Raw genomic sequence first — 17,431 nt, 5'->3', positions numbered from 1 at the left:
TGGGGTTTGGGTAGGGGAGGGACTTCAATGCCATAGAGTTCAATTGCCAAAGCGGCCATTTTTCTCCAGGTGCTCTGATCTCTATTGGCTGGAGATCAGTTGAATTAGCAGTAGATCTCCTGCTACTACCTGGCAGTTGGCAACCCTAAGCATGATGCACTGATTGGAGTGTCAAACTAGGATCTGGAAAAACCGGGTTTGTGTCCTCACTCTGCTACTGAAACTTGCTAGGTGACTTGGTCACTCTAGTCACTCTCCCAGTTTAACTAGCCTTACAGGGTGGTGGTTGTGAACATAAAATGGAGAAAGAGAGAATGATGTAAGCCATTTTGGATCGCCACTGGGATGAAATGCGAGGTATAAATATCAAAATAAACAATATATGGAGTCAGACCACTGGCCAGTCTAGTTCAGGGTTTTCTACTGTTTGGCATAATGGCTCTCTAGGGTCTCAGTTATAGAAAGGCCTTTCCCATTATCTGTTACCTGAGACCCTTTGGTTAGAGATACCAAGGACTGAACTTGAGAACATCTGTATGCAAAACTTGTGCTCTACCACTGAGCTACACTTAACTGCCTAACATACATAACACACTTCATTTCTTCTATACAAGTATTAAATGTACTGGAGCTTTACCCTCATTGGCACCTGATCACCCTAAACTAGAGGTTAAAAATATGTTAATTCTATTGTTGTTGTTGAAGGAAGCATGCTATAGCTCAATCTCATCAGATATCAGATACTAAACAGGGTCAGTACTTGTAAGGGAGACCTCCAAGGAAGGCTCTGCAGAGAAGGGCAATGGCAAACCACCTCTGCTTCTCACTTGCGATGAAAGCCCCTTACTGGGGTCACCATAAGTCTTCTTCAACTTGACAGCACTTTACACACACACACACACACACACACACACACACACACACACACACACACACACTGATTCTCCTTAGGTCAAACTCAAAGCAGCTTACAATTATAAAATCAATATAAGTAACAAAAGAAAAAAATAGGATCATAAACATCAGTGACAAACAACAGAAATAACTTAAGAAGGAAATTAGTAACAATCAGCCTGCGCAATCAATATTTTTTGCCCGAAGTCTAAAAGATAATAAGCTAGGCATCAGGTGAATCTATCCAGACAGGCATAATGGAGGTGCCACCAGTGAAAAAGCCCTGTCCTGGTTCCCACCCACCTTACTTCAGATGGCGTAGATACTGATCTTCAACTATATTTAGTTTTTCCTGCATACTTTTTCAAAATACGTAGCAAAAAATTATCTCATCTATTCCAACAATTAAAAAAACCCACTCATTGTTTCTAAGAGAAAGTCAGCAACCGCTATCAATGGAATTCAGCAGTAAAAAAAAAAGAAGATAAAATCCAACCCCCGCAATAATCATCACAGCATAAAAGGTCAACAGAAAAATAATCATGGAGAAATTGAGAAAATGCTAACCACAATAAAGGAAGTGCTTTCCCACAACTGAGCATCAGTAATGAAGGTGCCCAGTAAAATCATGGGGTAGAATGTTCCCAGGATGAGGTGCCACCACTGAAAAGGCTCCTCTCAGTGGCCATCACCTGCCAACTTCAGATGATCTGGGGGATCCAGAAAAGGATGTCAAGGTCTCTGACATAATTATGGTATTTTGTGTACATGTGCAGAATTAATTCCATGTAGAGCTTGAACACAACATACAAACTGAAACACAAACTGCAAAGGGTTTGTGTAATGAAAAGCCTGGCAACAGCTTGCAAAATGCAAATGTCCTTAGAACAGGCTGCCTGAATTCTTTCAAGAGCTAACTAACTTACCCTGGTCTTCTCCTTGAAGGGAGAAGAACAGAGTCATTCTTCATTATCTGCCAGAAAGGTGTATCTGAAATTACCCTTCCTGATTCAGCTGCCAGCTGTCAGCTGCTCATATCTCAAGAGCAGAAAAGTCCTGCTATCCTCAAACCTTGAGAAGGTCTACTCAAAGACCTCAAGGCTATAAGTGCAGTAAGCTTCTTGCTTTCTATAACCTTGCTGAAGGCTATGTTTCCTACTGACCAGATGGTTACATGTTACAATGTGAGCAATAATTGTGTTTTATGATTTATATAGTTATATATTGTATTGTAAATTTCTAAATAGTCTCATTTAATGCGTATTGTACTGAAGATGAGAATGGTATGAAAATTGAGTATATGGAATGAACATGGAGCTCTGAAATGATTGTTTATACTTTAAGCAAAATAGACTGAAAGGAAAGGAAGCCCATATTTGGTCATGGGGAGAAGCTAATAACCTGAACAGCTGCAACTGTACATTATTGCACTGCTCATGTTATCTGAAAGGGGGGAGGAAGATATCCCTCCTGATGGTAAAATCAACACTCTTAATGAGTCTGAAACAGTATAAATACAGCCACAGTAAGCCCAGAGAATCAGAACCTTCCAAAGGCTCTCAAGAAAAGGCTGACTGGTATGTATGGCTTAAATACATTACTCTAGAGTTTATGAATTAGATACTTTGAACTGAATCAGAATAATTTGACTGTTATATTTTAGAAGTTGGATTTTGAAACTGAATAGTATGTAAGACTTGCTTGCTTTTACTTCAGACATTGTAAATACATACGTTGTACTTTGACAAGAGTTTTTATAGAAGTGTTAAAGACTTGATAATCTGCATTTACACATATTTTACTAGAAGTATATCAATAAAAAGACTTGCTTTTTAAAAGTAGGTAAAGTTGCTGAGTCCTGCTTACTTGATGACTAGCTGAATGAGATAACTTCACTTCTCAGTAAGTGATACATTCTAAGAGCCTGTTATCTGAACAGCACGACCTGCTTCAAGGACATCATAAAAGGATGATCTTTGGTGCCAGGAGTGGCATAAGGACTGGGCCATTTAGTTCAGAGTCTAAAATTACACAACTGCACAACTAGACAAGTTCATATGGGAGCCATAGGTTCTTCAAAATACTATGGAACTGCACTGGTTAGGGCTTTTTAGGTGAAAAACAACAACAACCCAGCTCTTCTGAATTGCATCCAAAAACAAACTGGAAGACAGTGCAAATCTTTGGAAACAGGAACAAAGTGTCCCTGTCAACAACTCTGGCACATCATTTGGGCCATTTCCACTGTTTAAAGAGGTCTCCAAAGTCAGCCCCATGTAAGGGTGAGTTGCCGTAATATTCATGGCAATGATGAGTAGACCTGCTCCTTTTTTTCTGACTGGCTATGCCTTGGAGCCCTTAGTGGCAGCCTGCCATACCGAAACCTTACGGCGAAGCTTTTTCCATCAGTTGTACCTCCTTTAGAGGAGCCTTTACATTTCTGTGCATCGGACTGGCTGTTTAAGGCAAGGATTAATGTTAGTTTTTATTTTTAAAAAATGGTAGCAATTGTCAGATTTAGGAGCTGAAGTTGTATGTTTTCCTGAGCCAGAATTGTACGATAAGCTTTCTTTAGCACCTTACAGTGCCATCCTAAGAAGAGTTGCACCCTTCTAAGTCCACTGAAGTCAATGGACTTAGAAGAGTGTAACTTTGCTTAGGACTGCCATGTCAGTGTATTTAGGAAGTAATTTTCAACTCACCCAGACTCAACTCCACCAACTGTTGTTAATTCCAATATCGAATCCTGGAACTTAGGTGCTCAGATGACATCCAATTGCCCCGAAACAGGGAACGAGTGCCTTTCCCCTCTGCTGAATAACTACAGAGAGTCCCCACATGGCAGGGATCAAGGGTCAGGCAGAGCAAAGAGTGGTCATGGGTCAAGCTGGCCTCTAGACATCAAGCTCTTTTTATTCTTTGGCCAATATTTCTTGCTAAATTTGGAGGAATTCTCACCAACTACACATTCTCGGTTCTGTCTCAATTCTCCCACCCTCTCAAGAAATGATACGATGGATGAAGGCTGCTTTGTTCTGAAACTTTCCTCGCATCTCCCCAACTCTCAGCTTCAGCTTGCCAGCCTCCTCCTTTCCTCTCCTCCTCTAACTCCCACAAGGAGCCACTTGCTAATGTAACTTCCAGCAGAGCGGACAGGCAGGGAGACATGTTGGGAAACAGCTGTCAGTCTACTCTCGCAATCGTATCCACTACGATGGGTTTAAAACTCCCTGGGTTGTGTGTGCATTCCTTTTTTTAGCTTGTCTTCTTTCCCGAGATGCTGAATGTGCATCTGCCCTACAATATTCTTGGCTGGCCTACATTCCGCGCTGACTCAGGGTTGCAGATTCTCCAGTGGAAAGGTAACTGGGCTGTGGTTCATCCCCCTGAAAAGCATCAAAATCCCCTTTTAACACCTTGTGTTAGCTCAATAAAAGCCATGTTTAAATAACCAAAACTGCCTTCCGTGAACTGTACTTGCCATTTCCCCCCCTGCTTCTTAGCACGATAAAATAGGGGATAATTATGAAGAGGATGAGCAGGTTTAATGAAAGCCAGTTTCTTTTGGTATATTCCTGAAGCAGCAATCATCATCTGTTTGGCTTTTGAAGAGCAACAATTATAATCACTTAAAACCCCAAGGGGAACAAAAATAGAATTCAGATTAGCATATAAAATATACAGCTGGATTGGGCAAGCCTAAGGAAAAAAACCTGGGAAGATCATTCTCATTTGAATGCTATTCAATATCACAAACAAAATGAGTTCAAGAGGATTTTACATGCTTCTTTTTGAAGGATTTCCTCAAAAACAGAATGTGCAGATCAGCTGATGGTGGTGGAAAAGGCAGCATGGGAACAGGAAAGGGACAGGTAGACCTCAGCTAGGAAACACATGTGCTGGTAAGCTGATGTGTATTTACTCAGAAGTAAATGATGTTGAATTCAGTGGGGCTTACTCCAGTCAGATGTGCATGTGAGTACAGTGGGCGGCCCAAATTGTAAAAATGGATGATCTGTGTATATTATCATTCAACAAGAATATATGTATATTCTTGGACCTTGTTCCTTTGTCAGAGGGCTGCACTAACAACAGAGGAGATGGGAATGGAAGGGAAGCCACACCCCTGCCACCTCTACCAAGCCCTGTTCTTACAGAGTTGGTGACCAACACCTCTCTGTTTCCTTTGGGGTTGCAAATGGAACATGCAGGTCATTTTGGAGCTGAATTTGACCCAAGGACCAACAGAGGACCCCTGTTCATTTCATTTTTATCCCACTTTTCCTCCAAGGAGTTGAGGGCAGCAGATCTCCCCTCTGTCATGTTAATCCTTGAGAAATATTAGAGAGGGGGGGTCAAAGTCACCAGGTATTTCTACAGGTGATTTTAACCAGGTTTGTCCATTTATAGTCCAGCACTGTAAGTATTGCATTACACTCCTAGATCTCCTAGTGCATGTGTATAAGTGTATGTGTACACATGTACAGATATAACTCTCTCAAATAAAAGCACAGGTTTCAGAACTCACTTCTTTCTTTCAAGTGACTTTTCAGTTATGTCTGACAGCTGAATGCCAATGCTAAAGAGCTCGTGAACCTGCCTATTAAAGCTCTGCATAATCTCTTACACAAAGTCTTGTGGAACTTCTTGAGAAAGCCTTTGCAGAACAGGGCTAGCAGCCTCTTCCCATCTATTCCTGGGTCTTTGGAGTAAGGTTTTGCATAGGTCTGGTGAAAAGAAACCATCCCATCCCATAATAGGGGGATGGATTGAGGCTTAATAGGATATTATTTACCCCCATGGCAGGAAAAGCTTCAGCTGCCCAGTTCCACACAAGAAGCCTCTATTGAAGAGACAGGATATTTTCTCCAGGCCTGCAGGCAAACTGGAGCCAATCCCAATCTACGGGTGCTTTCACACTTGCTGAATAATGCACTCCTGCTATTACAACTGATCTCCAGCCGATAGAGATCCATTCACCTGGAGAAAATGGCCACTTTGGCATTGAAGTCCCTTCCCTCCCCAAACCCCACCCCTTCAGGCTCCACCCCAAAAACCTCCCGCTGGTTGTGAAGAGGGACTTGGCAACCTTATGGACATGGCCCACATCGCTGGGCAGTTACAGGTTCCAGAGGCTGGCTGGTTCTCTTGGAAATAGAAAGTGCACTAGACATTTATCATGTTTTTTTGGTGTTTGATTTACAAATATACAGACAGAGCCCAGGTGGAGGCATGGGAGATGTTTCCACCAACTCTGAGCCGAGCCTCTCTGTTCTTCTCCCTGCCTCCTTCAGCATCTCAAACTGCACTTTCTTTTCACACCGACACACAACTGCCCCCTCTCTCTTCAGCCCAGGAGAGGGTTTTTTGATCTTTTCCAAACCCTGAAGCGCTCTTGGACAGAGTAATCTATTAACAGTTAAGTTCCACTGATATATACATCTGTTAGGACACAGCACCCTTCCATTTTTCGTATCGGACTGACTTGAGTCCAAGCCTGCAGCACCATTCAGGCCCCTGCATTGTGGAATGGGTTACAGTAAAAATGTGGATGAGGGTTGTTGGTGTCTTGATTTTCCTAATTAATGGCAGAACCCCCAAACCACTGTAGCCAGAAAGTGTTGATGGGCAAACTGTTGATGGGCAAACTCACACAGAGTCACATGAAGAGTTCTAGCAGTATGCAAGCTACCCACTCAACCAATCTCTAAGGTGATGGGCATTTCGTTAATGAAATATTCCTGTGAAAGCTTGCCTTTGCTATGGACTGTTGCAGCACCATCAGAAACTTGCACATATCCTTTCTGCTAATTCCCCTATAGGTGCTTCTGCATTGGCAGGATGGTGTTGCTGCCCTCGTCTTGTCTGTGGCTTCCTAGAGGCACCTGGTTGGCCACTGTGTGAACAGACTGCTGGACTTGATGGGCCTTGGTCTGATCCAGCAGGGCCTTTCTTATGTTCTTATGGCACCCAGATTGCTCTCTGGTCTCCCCGTATCTTTGCAGCCTCACAAAGCCTTCATTTTGTTTTTATCACCTTTCTCACCAGCTCTAGGCAGACAAGTCACACATACTGCTGGGAATCAATCCATCCCGTTTTTCTCTCTAAAACAAAGTAGAAAAACATTTTCAACACTCTGAGGTTATAGGACATTCCTGGAGACAATGGCATGATGGCATGATGAAGTGCTCTTTGGTGATTTTGCTACCACGACAGTGCGCCTGCTTGCCCACTAACCTTTTCATTCAGTACATGGAAAACTGGGCTTAGCTAATGGGTAGGAGCTTTGTAAGTCCACAGTGCTACCCTAAGCAGAATCATGCACTGATGTAAATGGACTTAGAAGGGGGTAACTCTGCTTGGGATGGCAGTGTCAGACTGCAGAAGTGCACCCAAACAGTTGCATGTTCTTTCACATGATATGCCTCACACTGAAAACCAGATGTTGGCAGAAGGAAGGTTTCTAGTCTACCCTCTTTCCTAATATGATATTGCTGTGCAGGGACAGCTTCCCTGCTGTGAAGCTGCTTGCACAGGATCAATGTCATATGAAGAATATTTCCCTGGAAAAACTCCCTGTCACTTCTTTCCTCCTGCAGATCCACCAAGTGCTTTCCCCCACAGGCAAACAAGTGGCTGAGAATCCCAGTGGAGAGGGAAAAGGGGGAGGGGAAGACAAATAATGATAGAAAGCAAGAATGGCATAGATGATTAAAGTGTTGGGACGGGACTGGGGGAGACTTGAGTTCAAATTCCCACTCCACTCTAAAGTTCACTGAGTAATGCTGAGTCAATCACTCTCTCATACTCTCACCCACCTCACAGGGTTGTTGTGATGATAAAACAAAAGCGAGGAGAATCCTGAACTCCTTGGAGGAACACCAGGATAAAAATGGGATCAGTGGTAGAGGCCAAATATGAGGTCAGAGTCATTTATCAGCCCACTATGTCTCACCTGCAAATGCCAACCTGCCCCCCACTCCTATTTCGTACTAGACATGCAGCTGGGCCCTGAAGTCCTAAAAAGAATCTCTGAAGAAACACAAGGGGAGATGCTGCTGCTTCCTCTTACTGTCTTCCACATTATTTCTAGAGTCTGTCATTCTCACAGCAGAGCTCATGCTTGGCCTGGGGCACCACTTCAGACTGCAGGCAAGGAGGGTCATAACTGAATCTTCCTCCAATTTTTTTTTTTTTTTTTTACAAAAGTCACTGCATTTAGATAACCAGCCATGTCATGGAGAAGAAGGGATCTAGGCTAACTTCCTCCTTGGCACTGAGTCTTCTGTATCAAGGGAACACCCATTCAGACCTTTGGGTCCCCATCTACAATGCAGACCCAAGTTTTACCACTGCAGTGAAAAAAGAGGTTGTGTATGTCTAAATCACCCAGTCACGGCCCTCAACTCTGGCATAAAATAAACAAATAATCTTTCACTGTGTATTAGTTTGTGCCCCCATCCCAATTTTACTATTAGGCATTTGAAAGAGTTGCAAAGATAGTCATGAGCACAGTAAAAGTAGAAAGATTAAGTCTGAGCTGTTAATGGGTGGGTCTTAAGACCCACTAACCTGTGAATCCTGCAAGTGCCGCTGAGACAGGTAAGTCCGAGGATGGACGTGTCCTTTTCTAAACTGCTCAAAAGAGGAAGTTTCAAGGGGAGCAGTTTTCCTCACCCCACCTGACAAACTGTGCCAGTTAATATTCCTGCTTGTCAAAGCAACAGGTAGGGTTGCCAACCTCCATGTGGAGGCTGGAGATCTCCCAGAATTACAGATGATCTCCAGACTACAGAGATCAGTTCCACTGGAGAAAATGGCTGCCTGGGAGGGTGGACTCTATGGCATTATACCGTACTAAAGTTCCTTTTCTCCCCAAACCCTCCCCTTCCTAGGCTCCACTCCGAAATCTCCAGAAATTTTCTAATCTGGAGTTGGCAATTGTAGCAACTGGGGTCCTGTCTTCCTTTGCAGCTGGCCCAGTGTGACAACTGTTGATGCTGTCTGAACATAACATGACCACTTTCCTCCCCTTTCACTCTCCTACAAGTCCCTACCCAAAAGTTCTAAAACTCCCAGGTGGGCCTTCCTTGACTGAACCTGGATCCCTTGGAGGGATGTGTGCATGGATATGAAATTCCACAGAAAGTTGTGCAAGCAGAGATGTTCTCTTTTTACCAGCCAAGACAACGGTGAGTTGAATGTCACTCATAGAACAGATGATTGGTATGGGGTGGCATTAAGGGAGAAGATAGGGGAAGTGTAAAAGGCAGGTCTTGAGCACAAGAAGTCTGAGAAATAGTAGAGAGAGCTGATTTATGTACCATAATTGCTGTACAACTTTCAAAGCTCACTCACTGCATTACATTGCTGTGAGATTTTTTTTAACCAAAGGAAATCTGAACCTTCTTGCAAAAATCAGACGTTTTTTAAAATACCTATTTCAAAAGCACTTATGGTGCCATCTCCTTAATGTTAAGGTCACATCAAAAAAGGGCACAGAGGGTTTCCCTTTTTTCCAGGGCTCCTTTGGCCATCTGTTTAATCTTGCAGTTGCACCGAGTGAGACAGCGCAGAATGGCATACCAAACGCCATCAATGTTCGTGCAATTTAATGTGAAATTTAACTGCCCACTTGCTTAGAAATGAACAAGCAAAAGAACAGGAGGACATTTGGTGGTAGACAAGGAGACTGAGCCAACCCTGGCTCTCTGTCTCCAATACCCAGAAAGGCACATGTGTCCAAACAGCATGATTAACACAGACGGCATAACTGCGCCTGCTACATTAAAGACACCGTTGCATTCTTAGAATGCACCCACCGGGAAGTCAGAGCCGAACATATTTTTAGAAGAAAATGCTTGACTTGCTAACAAATGGGAGTCGAAAATAGATCCTTCACTCTCCCCCTCCCCCAAACAAGTCTAACATTCCCACCCGCAGCTCCTTCTTCAGAAAGAGAAAGGCCCTGTTTTGCCATGATGACAGGCTAGTGTTTATTTTGGGGGCCAGAGGCAAAGGAAGGCAAGGACCCGCGCTGGTGCCGCTTGTCACGCAGGGCTGACTGCACCCCCTGACATTTTCTCTCTGGCCACAGGGACAAAATCGATTTTTGCAACTGACCCTGCTAGCATCAGTGCACATATACGATCCCATTCAGTTAGGACTGAGTTCAAGGAGCACGCCAACTTTGACATGCTAGCATCCAGCACTATATAAACACAACTTCTAGGTGAGCAATCTCCAGATGAGCAAACCAGATAAGATCCACGGACCTTAGCACGTGTCCTTGTAACATGGGCAACGGGAAGCAGTATAGAAATATTGTTGGGTTCAGGGAGACATTTTAATGCTCATCATTTCTTCAGCTCTTGCCATTTTTCTTTGTCAGGGCAGCTGGTCTCAGTCTTTTTCATCTGCTGATGCTCTTCATTCTGTGCTCATTGCAGAAGCAATGATACTGTCTATTATCAGGAGTGGTGTTCAGGGTAGGGTGGGGAAAGAGGAGCAATGGTCTCCTTCTTTAATCACAAGGGGCACCTACATCAAAGCACTGGTTCTGCCGTGAATATGACTATTGTTAGTTCCCCCTATTTGGGCACAGACCACCCTGGATTGGGGGTCTCCAGCCTATTCCAAGACCCCCAATCTAGGCTGATGTGGGGCACAGCAGAAAGAGCGGCAAATTTGTTTAGCTTATACATTAAACCTTTTTCTACTGAATGAGTTATGTTCACAACTTGGAGCCATCTCAAGGATGTCTTTCTTTGCCATGGTAGCCACATAAGACATCCCTATGGGATTCCCCTCCTACTTCCAAGCAAACTTCACCTACTCTGCAGGCTTAGAGATATTTTGAAATGACCGGGTGCCTCATCCTAATTTGTACATTTTCACAAATAGGGAAATTGTTCTGTACACATTGACAGCAGCTTTTGGGTATAACCTGAAGGTAACAGGATGAACCTCAAGGCTAAAGACATTCTAGACCTGTTCTTGCACAAATAGCCCAGACCAAAGCAAAGTGTCTTATTTTGGGATATACTGCTATGGAGGAAAACCTCCTCCAGGATGCCTATAGTACTCCTTGCTCAACTGTCTTCATCATTTATATATATATCCCCTTTCTTTGTTGTCATAAACAAGAAGAGAACATACGTTCTGATTTTTGTGCTTTTCATATTTGATTCCATTCTTACAAAAGCGCTCTCCTTTCCTAAGTGATGATGGAAAGGAACTCCTACATTTCCTGCTCCCATAAGCAACTGCTGTTTGACTTCCAGAGACCAATTTAACAATCTGAAAGTAGAGGTGGGCGAATTCACCACTCATCTAAATTTACACCCTTTCTTGGATTAATTAAGAGGATATCTTTCATACTGCTGCAAAAGTTGGGCTGGTGTTTGTCACACAGGGGTGACTGCACTCCCTGACATTTTCTCTCTGGCCACAGGGATAAAATCGACTTTTGCAACTGACCCTGCTAGCATCAATGCACATATATGAGTCCAATCTCATTTGAGAAGGGTACAAAAGATGCCACATCACTGCCAGGACCTTTTCCAGCCTTAGATGTCCAGCTTATTCATCCAGATGCCAAAGCAGGGTTGAGAACTAAGGACACCAAAATCCAGTTCATATGGACCCCCTTATTCCAGATTTTGACAGCAACTTTAATAAAAAGTAAATCCCAATTATTCTTTTTTTGGGTAATTTTTTTTTAATCAAAAGCATCAGCAAATGGAACTCTGTTCATATCACCACTATAACCCTACTTGACTTTTCCAACTAAGAGGTCAGAAGGCTCTCCTTTGCTTGCATTTCAGATTTATTACAATGCTGAAACAATCCAAACATTAGATGACAACAAATCACTTGACTGGTCTGGCTCCATGATCCTCCTGGGCAACCAGGACTCCCCAGAATTTTGCACCCCTTGCCCCAGAAGGTACCATGCATTTAGATGAAATTTAAGAAAATCTGCAATTAGTAAAAACAAAAATCAAAAACCATTTTTTAAAGAAACCTGAAAATTTATGAAAGGGATATGGGAGGTCTTCCTGTGGCTACTGTCCTGACATAATAGTGATTCACATACAATCCCAAAGAAAACAAACAAGCTGTAAGACTGCCACCTTGTCCTAGTAGTGCACCTGTGCCTTTAACAGTGGTTGGATAGGCAAAAAACTATCAGCAGGTCAGATTTTCCTGCAAAGGAATCTAATCTTTCCAACTCATCCAATCGGTCAGTGTACAGTGATTCAACAGTGGGGAAATATGTACCTGTTGGATTTCTGTCTGCCAACATTTTTAAGACATTGGAACACTGTCAGATGATAACATCCCCATCTCTGAAGTGTCCATCCCTTATTACAAAAACTCCCCAAAAGAATGTATATTTACATTTCTGTTTGTTCGAAGTAATGTTACAAACTTTTAAATTCCCGACCGTAGCTGTTCTTTACATAGCTTTTTGATGCATAGACATTACCAGTCAGATAATGCTACAGATTCTGAAGTTTGAAGGGGTAAGTCTTCATAACATGTAAGGCTTCTCCTGCTGATTTCAGCAAATAAAATGGTTCAAAGCAGAAAAGGTGATGAGGACAGTTTTCTTCAGGTCACTTGGCAACCCTAGTTTAAACAACATACAGTTCCTCTGATATGTTCTGTGGCTGCTAGAATTAATTTTCAAAGCCCTCTCAGATCAATAACTTTGATATGTCTTGGATACGGCACATAACCTTCCAGCCATAGGTAGCTGTGGTTTACATTTTTATTGTCTACTTTGGACCCCCTTATCTTGGGACTAAGTTTGTGTCCTCCAAAGCACCCAGTGGATGTCTTATTAGAACTCGTTAGTTGCAGTCATCTGTCCTTAGGGTTCTTTCTGAGATGCCCATCCATTTCAACAAGACTCAAGCAGATGAAAACTCGGCAGATTGGTATGCCACAGTGCAAGAGAACTAATGATTAGAACAGAGCTGGATGGCAATTATCAGCATGCTATTAAAATAATTAGGTTTATTAACAGCAAATTACAGTGACCTCTGGTAGACGTGTTTCTGACATTGTTGAAACAATAGTTCAGGATACTGCTGTTGTCTTGTTGAGCTTACAAGCAAGAGAGGTTAATAGGATTGCAGGACCTCATCCTCCTTCCCCATTAGAAACATGAAAAGGAATATTTTACAGAATATCTCCATTTTTCAGACAGGTTTTATAGGATATCAGCAATTTCTTTTAGGACTGCAGTCCTGACTACACTTATTGAAAAGTCCAACTGAACACTGCTGGACTCATAAAGGTGAGGATTGGACTGGACAGAAAGACCAGGAGGGGAGTTGGCTTTTATTGCAGAAAAAAACATTGCTTTGTTTCAATATTGTGGATCCTTTGTTTCTGTATGTCACTTGACACAGTTTTGTACTGTCTCTAGCGGCTGCTGAAGTTAGTTGGCTGGTGGTGAAAATAGAGGGATGTGGATCACCAGCATAAGGTCAAGTGTTGCTTGTCCAAGGAAGCCTACCAAAGCTATTAGTCTCCATCTGAGTTTACTAGCCTGCTTCCCTTCTCTGATAGTAATTTGTGACACATCAACCACCTTTAGAACAACAGTCATTCCCTTTTCACTTGTTGATATCAACTGCCTTATGCCAGATCTGAACATTGGTCCAGCTAGCTCAGTATGCCTGGCAGGAGCTCTTCCAATATCTATTACCAGAGATCTTTTCCTGGAGGTGTTGGAGATGGAACCTGAGATCTCTTGCATGCAAAGTGGGGGGCTCTGCTTCTGAGCCCCAGCCCCTGCAAGTGAAGTCTTAAATCATCTGAAGGAAAGTCAGTGCTGTGGAGCGGTAAGAGTATTGGACTAAGATCTGGTTAATAGTGCAGTAGTTGGCCATTGAAATATTGATGCACTGTAACAATAATTTGCCATTGGATTGGCCTGTCCACGCAGGATAGTGTCGTGGTAGCACCATGTCCCAAGATGTCCAGATGCAGCCCTATCCCACTGGCCACTGTTCTTCCCCCAACTTTGTTAGCTTTCCCACATCATTGCATGATAGGGATCTCTGAGGTCTTTTATGCATGACTGTTTCCCTCGCAGTCACCCCCTCAATGACTTCAGGTCTTTGTGTTGATTATGCATGCCATTTCCGACCATCAGAGGTCACTTCGCTCTCCCACTGTGTTTCCCCCTGTTTTGCCTGTGTTTTCAAATGCGAGATAAAATAGGTCCCTGAAAGCCCAGGCAAAATGTGGGAAAATGCAGGGGGAGAGCGAGGAAACTTCTAATGGTGGGAAATGGCATACAGAATCAACACAAAGACCCAAAGTTGTCACAGGGGTGACCCTGAGGGAAACAACCATGCATAAAAGGCCTGAATTGCTTTTTGGTTTTAATATTCCTGGGAACACTTTTGTATCTGCCATGAATAGATGATAGCAACCAAGGCTATAATGAAATAGTGATGTCCGATTTTGGAAATCATAAAAGGTTTGATGCTGTCCCCCTTTCAAACCCTTCTTTCTCTGTATCATTGCTAATGATCCACATAGACGGAAAAGAGAAACTCATCTCAAAGGTACAGAATGCCATAAAAGAGTTCAATTGGGGGGGGGGGGGTTGCTAGGGTGAATGTACCAAAATGTACATCTTATAAGTGGGACATCCCCTGAACGATCTTTTCAACAAATAATGTTCAGATACATGAAACAGGAAGGTGTGTGGGTGTTACCACCTTTTCCCTGACAGTGGCTTTGTGCACTGAACAAGTGCATGGTTCATGGAAATAGATGTGCTATGCACTTAATAGGCAGGAATTCTACAGGTGGTGGACTGCTGTATTGCATGCACTTATTAAAGACTCAGAGCTTCTCGATGGGTGCTTGACAGGCAGACATTCAAGAATGCAGTTTCTGTCTCAACATCTGGGCTGAAAAGCTGTGCCTCTGGAATCCTTGCCAGCCATATTGTTGTTCAACCTACAAAGCTAGTGCCGTGCAGATCAGAAGAGGGGACACCTCCAAAGGGAAGCCAGTGTGTGAAAGTGGCTCCAGCAGTGCCCTTGGACAAGGAGGACCTGGGCGTGGATCTCTGCTCTGGACCTCAATGGATTGGATCCATTGCCAGCCTGATTAGACAAGAGGGTGGTGGTTGTCACAACAGAAAAGTGGATCCAGTGGACAGTGTGTGGGGTTCAGAGCCCTGCCGACCCCTGATCTGCAACGCCTTGACAAAGCTCTGGAACAGCGGGGTCACCCCAGCGAACGGCAAGCATCTCTCTCAAACAATAGTGTAAGGTTGCCAACTGACGGGGGGGGGGGAGTGGCGGGACCCACTATCATAGCACGCTTCTCGCAGCCACTAGCTCTGCTTTCACAGCGCGGGGGGGGGGGGGGGGCTATTAAACACGATCACCCGCCAATGTCTGGATGCCAAGCTATTTTCCAAGCCAGAGGAACCAAGAGAGGGGGGATGACCCTTCTCGATGAGCAGAAGCCTGAGCCTGGAGCAGCAAGGCTCCTTCAAGACGCTCCCGGCCTCAGCTTGCGGGGATCCGAGCTCCAATCGTGTCGTCTTCAAGGTGCCACAGGACTCCAGCCAGGACCCCCAAAGGGTGCGGGCCGGCTCCTCTGCTCCCTTCGCCTCTCCGATCGGAGTGGGACTGCGGGGGGGGGGGAACCGGCGCTCGGGCAGCGCGCCTTGGAGAGATGCGTCCGCGGCGCACGGGAGACGGGCGGAAGCGCACGGTCGCTTGAGCCTCCTTTCTTCCCTGTTCCAGCCAGGGTTCAGCCAGGATCGAACGCACGGACGTTCTTCCCTGTTCCAGCCAGGATTCAGCCAGGATCGAACGCACGGACGTGCGTTCGATCCTGGCTGAACCCTGGCTGGAACAGGGAAGAACGTTCGTGCGTTCGATCCTGGCTGGAACAGGGAAGAACGTCCGTGCGTTCGATCCTGGCTGAACCCTGGCTGGAACAGGGAAGAAAGGAGGCTCAAGCGACCGCGCGCTTCCGCCCGAGCCCCATTGTTCTGGGGCGGCGCTGGGCCGCCTGGCGCGCCCTTCGCGGCTCGGGCGCAACCCAAAGCCCCCTTCCTCGGGTTGCGCGTCTCCCCAGCCCAGCCCCGTTTCCGGGATCATTGAAATGCAAGCCCAGACGTCCAAAAAATAAAATAAAATAAAAAAATAAAAGAAAAAGAAAAAAGAAAGAAAAGAAAGCCAAGCATGCGAACGCATCCAACCGCGACACCCTTTGCCTTCCATCCCAAGGCAGAGCCGAAGTTTTCCTCCCGCGGAGACTTTCCGAAGAGGAGCCTTTCCGACCCCTCCCCCCTCCCCAAAGCGTCCCCCTCCCCCTCCTCCAAACACACCCTGCCTTTCAAACGGAAAGGGGAAGGGGAAAAAAAAGATAACCCAAAAAAGGGCACTTACCATTGCAAGCTCATAATGCTTGGCCGCCCCCTTTTAAATCAAAGCGGTCTTGTGAATTTGCAACACGCCCGACGCTGGGTGGACCATCTAAGGGGGGGGGGGGGTGAGTGGTGGGGGAGAGCGAGCGAGCGAGAGCAGCACTTGGAAGTCAATTCTATAATCGTCTCCAAAACAAAAGAAGAGAGGGTTGACCAATCAGGAGCAGACCACCCCTCTTCTTTCTCCTCCCCCCCCCCCCACCACTCCAAAAAAGACTAGCCAGAAAACATTAGGGAGACGATCCAAGCTGATCCGGGTGGTTATCACGGTCGGAGCTCCTGGCCGAGGGACGGGGGGGGGCATGGTTCGCTCACTTGTGTCCAAAGGCAGGAAGGGAGAAGAGATAACAGAAAACCCATCTCGGTTCACCTGCTCTGTTTCCCAGTGATGGATGTATTTCCCCCTTCAATAAAACCCTTTCTCAAGCTGACAAGGATGCTCTCTCTCTCTCTCTCTCTCATACACACCACACACACACACCCATGGAAACTCTGGCCTCCTCATATTCTGCTTTTTTGAGGGATGCGCTTAGGACTTGTTAGTATGTATCCCTACACACGTCACGAAGGAATGGGACAAATGTGTCTTTGCACATGAGAGTGGAGTTGGAACGCCAGACATGTGATTTGGCTCTAAAAACAGCTGTGGGAGTGGGAGGGGCACTGTGGATTGTATCATTGCACCTGGGAAAAGGACATTTAGATCTTCCGCACAATATCCCCAGTCCAAATGGCCCACCTGAGCTGCTGAGGAGAGGCCTTGGCTCTGTGGTAGGGCCTCTACTTTACATGCAGAAGGTCCCAGGTTGAATCGCCAACATTGACAGATAAAAGGATCAGATAGCAGGTGATGTGAAAGAGCTAAAGATCTGCTGCAAGTCTGAATAGCCAATGATGACCTTGATGGACCAATGGTCTGACTCATTATAAGGCAGCTTCATGTATATTTGTTTGTGTAAGTCTGATGGGAAAAAAGAGACATGGATCCATATACATATGGACATATACATATACAGACCTTGGACTGTACATGCACAGTTCTTGCTTTGGGGTTGTGGT

The 17,431-nt window shown here is 44.8% G+C and overlaps 1 protein-coding gene across 1 annotated transcript in view; it reads right to left on the bottom strand.

Annotated features, from left to right (window-relative positions):
- Positions 1-16,355, bottom strand: part of ELAVL2 (ELAV like RNA binding protein 2) — a 199,766-nt gene extending 183,411 nt beyond the window's left edge. The window contains exon 1 of the mRNA XM_056847803.1: positions 16,335-16,355. The gene's annotated coding sequence lies outside the window, so the exon portion shown is untranslated. The remainder of the gene's footprint in view (positions 1-16,334) is intronic.
- Positions 16,356-17,431: the final 1,076 nt, after the last annotated feature.

The sequence above is a fragment of the Euleptes europaea genome, chromosome 4, assembly GCF_029931775.1.
Source record: "Euleptes europaea isolate rEulEur1 chromosome 4, rEulEur1.hap1, whole genome shotgun sequence".
In the NCBI taxonomy this organism is placed as follows: Eukaryota; Metazoa; Chordata; class Lepidosauria; order Squamata; family Sphaerodactylidae; genus Euleptes; species Euleptes europaea.
The sequence above is the reverse complement of the archived record's forward strand: the minus strand, read 5'-3'. Positions and strand labels throughout refer to the sequence as shown.